Raw genomic sequence first — 7,938 nt, 5'->3', positions numbered from 1 at the left:
TCATCATCTCTCGATCCTATATGAGGTGCAAGATGCATATGTATGAATATAATGAAAGTAGCACAAAAATAGCACAAGATATACAAAGACACAGTGGCGAACTAAACATTAAAGTGGAAGACACCGTAGATAACTACATGTTAGCTTTAGTTATCTACACGTCGCCGGCGTTCAACATTAACACCATTAAAAATACAACAACATTTTATTTATTTAAGTGACTCAACTACGACATCACAGGTGTGCGCACTTTATTTATTTGGATACGGCTTTTCATTAGTTCTCCTACTGATCACGCAAAAGCATCACCAACCAAACAAGTCCAACCAAGACAACGTAAGCTGGAATACGACATAGGCATCAATAACTACGAAACTCCTATCCACAGCCAACTACAGCAAGCAAGCACAATAATTATGGACACATGTTAGCCTATGTTTAGCCATTACGAGTCTATGTCCGCTAAGTGCTAACTAAGTATTTTTAGCCAAAAGGGTGAACTCAATCATCAAATGGGCACTTGCAGATTTTTGGACAGCAATACAACAGTCACTTGTTTTAATCATAACTTTTCAAATATTAATCCAAAAATAGCAAACTAAGACTTTCTGAAAAGATTTAAAAGTGAACTACAACTTTGGTATTTTTACCTCAACATGATTCAACACTTAACAAGGTTAAAACGTGCTAATACAACAGCGCTGTCCAGATTTGGACAGATTCAGTCTTCAGACTTTAAACATTCATAACTAAATCTTCAGACCACCAAAAAGAGTGATCCAAGAATTTTTGGAAAGCTCAGAAAAAGAACTACATAACTTTTATAATCACCAAGAAGTGATTCTATGTTGAACTGAATCAAACAATTCAGTTTTCGAAATCTGTTCTGTCAGTGGACAGAACACAACAACCATTTGTAAAATTCATAATTACCAAACTGTCAGGCATATGGTTGTGAAATTTTAACAAAAGCAAGATAAGAAAAGTATCTACAACTTTCTTATAATGACCATGAACAGATTGTAACATTAGCTTAAGCAAACAATTCACTCTCTGAAATCTGTACAGAGATTGGACAGATTCAGTTACTGAATTTGCGAAAAGCACAACTTCTAAACGATCAGACTTATGGCTGTAAAATTTTAACACAAGTAAGATAATAAAGTTATCTACAACTTTCTTATATGGCTTTTCTACAGAAAACATAATTTAGTTCATCAAACAAACAACACGACGAAAACAGTACGTGCAGCCTAAAACAGCAACCAATAAAATTCAGCTCCTATTCACTTCAAAAATTGTCGCGTTCTAGAGACTTCAACCATTTTAACACTTTACCATTTTTTTTGGAGTTGAAACAATCAAATTAGGACCAACAAGCAGACTTATTAACTTTTTATCCAAGTTATTTCGTGCGCTAGAATTACTACACAATTAACAAACACATTCACCAAAATAAAATATTTCAGCACACATGTCCGATATCCCACAAAGTCATGATGAAGCAATATTTATCTTTAGAACACCATGACATAACAATTAAATATCTAATTAGTTTTAAGGTATAACTCAAGCATTCCATGAACATGCATGATTTTATTTACTCCTAATTTTTCACTAAGTCTTGCAATTATAAAATAGGTGTTATTTTAGCATCATATGAAACTATCTAATTTGGGGCTGACATTTTTATGAGGCATAGGTAATAACAATTTATGACTAAGGTATAAATTTCACATACCCAGGTTTTATATTTTATTTACTACAAAAATAACAATTTGTTAATGCAAAAAAAAGCATGTGAGAGCAAGTTAAATCTAAAATTAATTATTTTCTGTGGATGCATGACCATATTAAGTTTCCTTAGGCTACTATAATATCATGCAAGGACAGTGGAACACCATTTTACATTTTTGCATCTATACATCATTTTAAATCATTTAAAACTACTTAAGGTGCATTAAACAAGTTAAATCACTAACTTAATCATACATGCACAACAATTCATGAAATTTTTACCAGTCACCAAACATCACACCAAGAGTCTACTGTAAAAATGTCAACCTATTTGGAGCACCAGAGCTACAGATCCAAAAATAACAATCAAAACAATCATCTTTTTCCTATTTAACATGTTTTAATTAACACACCAAGAAAATAGTGAAGAACATGTAAGTTTTATATTTTTCCTAGATGGGGTATGACAACATATAACTAACAAAACATGTTTCATCATTTTTGGATTTTTATAATTAAAATTATGGAGAGAAGCAAGTTTGTTTATTCTCTAAACCAGTTTTTAAATACGAATTTCTACAGAAAAACTTTTCCACTAAAACATGCCAACATATAGATCCACTAGTTAGAGCATTTCATAAGGAAGCCAACAAAACAAATTTCACTATTTTTGGAGCTCTCAAACTCGAGATATGAATTTTAGAACACAGCACAAAAATCTGTAAATTTGAAACCAAATACACATGACCCGGGACCCACCTGTCATAGGCACAAAGTGGCTTCTTCTACCTCCATTTCAGCACGTACGCAGGGAGGAGATGGGGAGCCGGAGCTTGTGGCAGCCATGGCGAGCAGCAGGTTGCCGGGCTGGGCATCCCGGCGGGAGTGGAGCCGAGGGCGCAGGGCATGGAGGCCACCATAGCTGGGGAAGAACGACGATGGGGTGGTCGCCGACGGGAGAAGACAACCCAGGTGCCATGGCTGCAGAGAGCCAGAGACCAGGGCGCCGCGGCCATGGGGAGGAATGGAGAATGGGCTCGGACCTGAGCCATGGATGGGGTGCTACCTGCGCCATGCTCCAATGGAGATGGGGGAATAGCCATGGGAGAAGAGAGGGGTGGGCTGTAATTATAGAGCAAGCTCTGGATATGCCAGACAGCAGCAGCAGGTGACAGTGGTGGCAGAGCGACTTTGGGTGGCGTGTTTTGGCATTTTGCTTTTGGAATTGAACCTTGGTTGCTGTACAAAATATCTTCCTTGATGTATAATCTACAAATCATGTATAGAGATTGAGGTGATTAGAGCAATGGTTAGAGAGATAAAGACCCACGAAAATTGGTTTGTTAGTGGCTCAGAAATCAGTGGAAACTCGTGAAAACTGAATGTCAAAGCATGTCAAACGGAATCGGATAAATGCCATCTTTTAATATGTTGTGCCCCTATTAGTTATTAACAACTTTTGTATTTGGGGAAACTTGAGTTGTTCAACAAAAATTTGGGAACGCGAGACGTCGACCCGAACGATGCTGATTTCAGACTTAGAACAATTCAAATTCAGAAATCAGATTTTTATTCTGTCTTGATGGCACTGTTTGAGATTCTTAGAGATTGAATCAAGGCTTGGTTTAAATATGAAATTTGTTGTATAACATAGGTTCTACAACTTTTATTAAAGGTCAAACCTATTTTCTTGAATATAAATCAAAGTTTCAGTTTGGTCAAAGTAGCATCATTATAAAGTTTGAAACTATATTTTTAAGGCAATCGGGGTATTTTCTCGACATGTTCTTGGCATTTTCTCTACATGAACCCTTAATAATTTTTGTTGTAGAGTTGATTTAGAGTGTTTTGAGGAAGTTGGCATAACTTGGTTGAATTTCTAAATTTGCTTTTACTTAATCGAGCAGTCTCAAGCAAGTGTAGGATTTATAATTTTATACAAATATTTGGTTCAAACTTTGAGAAATCTTTACAATACACTTGATAGATAGAGATGAATGATGACATAAATATAACAAGCGGAATTGCATAAGAAATAATTAGAGGTTGACACTACAGAGATTCCGCTGGAGAATGCGGACTCGGATTAAGTATTTGGACATAGACTAACTATCAAGAAAGCGGATTCGGACATAGATTAGATAACATCACAATTGTTGAGAGTTCGAATAAATGAGTCTGGACGGGAGTTGCGAGACGAGATTGACTTTCGAATTTGCATTTGCTTCAAGAAACTAAAGTTTTTTTAGGCTCCAAATTTGGTTGTTCTTGAGATTGAATAATTCCAAACGTAGTGAAACATTCATGAGTAACTTGATGAATGGAGATAGATGTGATCGAGAAATAGAAATTTTCACTGAGCATCCGAGATTAGGATAAATCTCCCGACATAACACTAAACTGACACCTGGGGTGTCACAATATATATGTAGTAAAACATAGGGTTGGTCGAAGTGACCGACTTTTGAAGTAACAAAAGAGGTCAAGGTGAGAGGGAAGGTCAATAGTCCTTAGAACGACCAGTGCTACTCTAGGTCAGCGGTCCTACAGTCAGCACGGCTTTGATACCACTTATGTCACACCCGGTTTTGGAAGGCAAACCGAATGCGAACCATGTACGTGCCAGGATCAGAACTCACGTACACAGCGATTACATAAATGAACATCATCGCACAATGCTCGAATAATAACATGAAAGAGTATTAACTTATTACATCACAGAGTCATAGACATCCACATAGTCATTGTCTTAACAGGGAAATCAAAGTACTAGCGAAACGCAGTAAAGATAAGGCCTCCACAGGCAGCTGACTGGGGGTTGCCGCCAACCCACACCTAGAATTCGTCGTAGTCTTGGAACTCCTGGAAGTCTCCTTCCACGGCTTCGCCTTCTCCTGAGCAGTGGTTACAATGCGGGCAACCTGGTGTTTTGTGGTAAAGCAAGGATGAGTACACATCAACGTACTCAGCAAATGTCCCGTTTGGCTAAAGTGGACTAGCTTTATGTGGGGTTAGGCTCAAGCAGTTGCTTTTAGTTGGTCAAGTATTTATCATTAGTAGAAGCCAGATTTTAGCATTAACCAACCAGTAAACCATTTCCTCATCGAGGAACATCATCATCATAGTCGAACCAAAACCATAACATAATCCTTGTATCTCGAACCATCTGTATCTCTAATCAAGGAGGATCCCAAGGCTGCTCTTAACCGTGAGCACGGCTGATATATCAGTTTCACTACCCTCTGCAGAGGTTGCACACTTTACCCATGAGTCATGATTCCCTTTCTACCCGGGGAGAGCTAATCCCCATTGACCACTACCTAGGTGGTCCGGCAGGGCATCACTACGTAGCTTTTACAAAGATTCCCTAGAGATCGTAGCTGCCCGTTAGGTTTCTCCAGTTTGATAAACACAGTACCCCTCCCCGCAGGAGAGTGACTAACAAAAAAGCAAAACGAAAGAACCTCGGCACTCAGCCTCGGCAGAGCAAGCACTGTGCCTGGACCCCATTGACAGCACGACGGCGAAGCAACTACACCTCTAGTTCCTCTAATTAATTAGCTAAGGGCATCCCATTTCACCCTCATGGTTGCACTGTTATCCCGGGTGGTCTCTCAACGAACAGGTCCTTACGGAGAGGTACTCAGGAAACAGCCTGAGCCCCCTAGAGTATCACAAGATCATCAACATCATCAGGATAACAGTATCATAAATAGTCACATCATGTTCATTGATTAAGTTAAGGCAATAGCAGAGTGCTAACCATAACAGCCCATAAGGTCATCAAGGATAAAGTAAAGTGTAAAGCTAGTCAATCCTTAGGTTTCAAGTAAGTAATGCGGGGTAGTAAGTTATAAATGAATAGGACATAATGGGACAGAGGACACTTGCCTTCACCAAACTGCTGATCAGGGACTTCCTCTGCAACTGCCTCGGGAAACACAGACTGCTCGTTGTCTACGTAAAGCAATCATTCACACTATGCACTTGGGAAAATAACAAACAAAAACAAAATACCAAACATATGCAACAGAGCGAGGTCACATGTTCATAACAGAAAAGGGATAGGCACTCTGGTGTTCTCTAGGCCTGGGGTAGAGGACTATACAAAATGAGTCATTATCCACTACTCAGGTTTAAGTCAGTGGTGGGATTAAATAATTATCTGGTTTAAGTTCCTAAACTTAAGTGTTTGAGTCCATAAACTTAAGTGCTCCAACTTTTATTAAAGTCTACTTTCTTTTATTTATCTCCAATAGGGTTCCAATAACCTTAATCATATCCTAATGATTAACCATTAATTGGAACATGGAAACAGCAGGGAAACATTGCATAAACAGATAGATAATAATTTTATGAACATTTTGCAATTTGAAGCACCCAATTTGGAGTTCATATGGCAAAGTTATGAATTTTACAAGTTTAGGGGTTAAAAATATGCCCTAAGGACCTATTTTAAATTAAATAAAAGGGCTGAGGACTTAACTGCGAGAAACCAGGGACGGCGGGCACAAAATCCAGAAAACCGGGGGGTTCTTTAAGAAAATGCGTGGGCGAAAGGGTATTGGGCGCTTACAGCCGTTAGATCTCAGATCAACGGCCAGGATTATATCCTGCGGGGGCGCGCGGGCGCGCGACAGCCTGGGCGGCTGACAGGCGGGGCCAGCGGGCAGCGCGAACGCGGGAGCGGCGACTGACAAGCGGGGCCAGCGGGCAGAGCGAGTGCGCGGGCGCGCCGACAGGCGGGGCCCAATTGGCAGAGAGACGGGCGCGGGGAAACGGCTCTGGGCCGATGGATCTTGGACGGACGGTTGAGATTGAGTTCGGGTTATTTGAATCTGTGCCGTCCGATCTAAGATAGACGGCGGGGATGGGGTGGCTGGCTCCCGTCTTCTTCGGCTAGCTGGGGCGGCGGCGCTCGCCCCCGGGGCGGAGGAGCTCGCCGGAGACGAGGGGAGCGGGGGCCCTGCGGGTTCCCGGGGCGACCTGAGTGGCCGGGGATGTTGGGGAGGGCATGGGAAACCTATTGGTGGGGTCTGGGTCGGGGTAAGGGCACCAGAGGAAGGTGGTTCACGGTGGAATGGCTCGGCGGCGGCGCTAATCGACTCCGGCGAGAAATCAAGCGCGATAGAGTGCAAGACAAGGGCCAATAGGGGCGGGGGAGGTTCCTTACCTCAAAGCGGCCCCCGGGGACTCCTCGACGGCGACGGAGACGAGACGGTAGCCCGGGTCGACGGTGGCGGCTGCACGGCGGACGGCGGGTGAGCGCGGGCAGAGAGAAATAGGGAGGGGGAGAGGAGATTGGAGCGCGTTCCGGGTTGCGGACGCCGGGGCGGAGCTTACCGTGGCAATGGACACGGCGGAGCTCCAACGGCGACGGAGGAGCAAGCTCGGGCGGCGGCGGTTCGCGGCGATGGCGATTTGGCGTGCGCGCAGCGAGGGAGAGGGCGAGAGAGAGGGCCGGTTGGTGCGCAAATGAGGGAGGGGGAGAGGGCGAGTGAGGTTCGGGGCTCTAGTGGCCGAGGGCGGGGTTGGGGCGAGCTCCCCACGCGCGACGTGGGCGCGGAGAAGGCGGGCGCGCGCGGCTCGGCGGCGGTTACGCGAGAACGGCGAAGCTGACAGTCGGGGCCTGCGGCGCAGAGAGAGAGAAGAAAGCGGGTGCGGACGCGAGGAAAGCGGGGCTGACGGGCCGGGCCCACGGGCAGAGAGAGCGAGGGAGATGGCGCACGCGCGGTGAAGCGGGAGCGCCGACAGGTGGGGCCCGCTGCGCAGAGAGAGGAGGGGCGGGAGGGCGCGCGCGCGAGTTGGGCCTGATGGGCCGAAAGGCCGAGCGGGCGGGGGTAGCGGGCTACTTTTCCTTTTCTTTTTACTTTGGAATTTCCTTCCTCTTTTCTTTTTATTTTCTCCATTTGATTCAAATTCAAATGTGCCACAAATTCAAATTAGACCTTTTGAGAATTATGCACCAAACAAAAGTGAAATCCAGGGTTCAACATGATGCAACAATTCATACTCCCTTAGGGTTTAACCTATCACACTATTATTACAAATAAAAATAAGCACTTTCTCCTATAGAAATGAGAAAGAAAAGATTGGGGAAGGATGAGGAAAGAAAAGTAACACCTGAATTTGTGAATATGAGCAAAGAAATTTTATACCCCCAAATTCAGGGTGTTACACTTGCCCTCGGACCGCGACCCC

The 7,938-nt window shown here is 43.5% G+C and overlaps 1 non-coding gene across 1 annotated transcript in view; it reads left to right on the top strand.

Moving 5' to 3' along the window:
- The first annotated feature begins 7,931 nt into the window (after positions 1 to 7,931).
- LOC118472465 (28S ribosomal RNA) overlaps positions 7,932 to 7,938 on the top strand; it is a 3,383-nt gene continuing 3,376 nt past the window's right edge. Inside the window, exon 1 of the ribosomal RNA XR_004850605.1 lies at positions 7,932 to 7,938. This exon is cut by the window's right edge and continues 3,376 nt beyond it. This is a non-coding gene — a ribosomal RNA (28S ribosomal RNA).

This window comes from Zea mays, chromosome 6 (assembly GCF_902167145.1).
Source record: "Zea mays cultivar B73 chromosome 6, Zm-B73-REFERENCE-NAM-5.0, whole genome shotgun sequence".
Taxonomy (NCBI): Eukaryota; Viridiplantae; Streptophyta; class Magnoliopsida; order Poales; family Poaceae; genus Zea; species Zea mays.
Note: the sequence above shows the minus strand (reverse complement) of the source record. Positions and strands in the feature narration are given on the sequence as shown.